Source organism: Echinococcus granulosus, assembly GCF_000524195.1.
Source record: "Echinococcus granulosus chromosome Unknown EG_S00111, whole genome shotgun sequence".
Lineage (NCBI taxonomy): Eukaryota > Metazoa > Platyhelminthes > Cestoda > Cyclophyllidea > Taeniidae > Echinococcus > Echinococcus granulosus.
Window position 1 is genome coordinate 257,025 of NW_020170491.1, and position 1,955 is coordinate 258,979.

Below are 1,955 nucleotides of genomic sequence, written 5' to 3' on the forward strand. Positions count from 1 at the left end.
TTTCTGTCAGTGAACAAAGGCCTCCGAAATTGAAACCCTGCCATTTGCTGATGTGCACTTCAATGTTTTCACCGCAGAGAAACTTTTAAAACTATTTTTACCTTTTGGCCACTTGTTAAGCAAAACCTCTAACTTTAGGGGAAACGCAAAGCAATCAATTAATACAATCATTCGTCTGCTTAATCAAGCATGCGGTCAACCAATCCATCTAGAGAGTTTCATTAAACCATCCTTTCTTTATTTGCATAGATGGCTAGATTTTGGCCTTTGGACTAATTTAACATTTTCTGGAGGGGAGTGATGATTACACCTCATAAGCAGCAACCATTTGTACAGCTTCAACTCATTTTTTTCTCAAAACAGCTTTTAATGATTCACTTTGACAGGAGGAGTAAGAACGTGGAGATATGCTATTTTAAGCTAACAGTGTGTGGCTACATATTTCCTGCACTCGCTCAAAATAATAGATATACTGCAAATTTCATTCATCTTCCTTTGGCGGAGTGACACTACCTCTGACCCTAAGCATCAAAAGTGGCCATCAAAGGTGACCATCAAAACGGTGTGATGGGAGATGGTGTTAGCAACAGCGTGTTGTCCCTACATGCTGCTTCTATCTACCCTCTTCTCTACTCTTTCAATGCACACGACCAATGCGTTGGAATTGACGGAGCGTAATGTTCTTGCATTCTAATACCTACCTCCTCACTTCAAGCCATTGATGTACACACGATGCAACTGCACCCTTGTCGTTTCCAAAGCAGCCGATGTTGCGATACGCTCGGCTTCAGCAGAAGTTTAAGGTGTCTGCACTTGTCGTCTATTGATCTGGACAGAAATCATTGACGCCACACTTATACGGGTTCGTGCGCAACAGTAGCTTAAAACAAGCTATCACAAGGCCACTTTATACACAATTACTCCATAACTGCTACATTTACGGGACTAATCAACTCTTCTATTAGACCTAACAATAGAGAGCGAGAGAAGGTAGGAAGGATTCTGGTGAGAGTGAGCTCTAATTATTGCCTGATTTAATCGCGCTGACGCACATTTATGCGCACCACAGTGGTAGCACATCACGCAGCGCACAATCCACACAATCACAGCCTTGAAACCACACCTTCTATCGGGTAACGCTCTCAAGATTGTCAAAGGCGAGTATAAATGGCGTATGTGCATTTCCAAGACCAATGGGGAATCACCAACAAGCTTCAATACATACACACCCATCTGAATGCTATCAATATTGCTTTCCGTTACCATAGTCCTCACCCTTCTCACCGTCCTGGCTAAAACACGTAAGAAAAACACTCGACCTTCTTTCGTCACCGTAAAACCTGCTCCTCAAGAATCAAGAAGAACCAGTGTGAAGACTCGATTAAGTCGTGCTATTTCATTTCCACGCCTTCGGAGGAGGAAATATGATGAACACTATTACAAAAGGAGCTATTAGGTAATGGGAGCTATCAATCCCTTTCAATAGTTTCACTCGCCTACCTGCATTTATTTTCGACTCATTTCGTACCATTTTATATTCTTACACTGTTTTTAATAATGAGAAAAATCGATGCAAAAGAAAGTATGCGCAGTATTTTTACCGATTTCAATAGGCCACCATGTGCAAGAATAAAATACGGGAAATGCCTAACCAAAAGCTTGGGTAAGCCTCTAAGGAGATTAAATTTTTCTTAGAAAGGTAGTACTAAGATTAAAAAATGGTGCGCAAGTCGAGGGCGAATATACACCAGGGAGGTGGAAAGTGGGTGATCTCAGAAAAAGAAAGTCGGTGTCATTCACTTTCGGTTGCCAATCGCTATTTGACAAAAAATTGAAGAGCAAAGAGGTAAAATGCATCAAGCTTGGGCCAAAGTTCAAAGCTGACACAACGTGAGCATTCGTAATATCTGAAGGGCCAGATGCGATCACTAGTAAATACTCATTATTTTACAGAT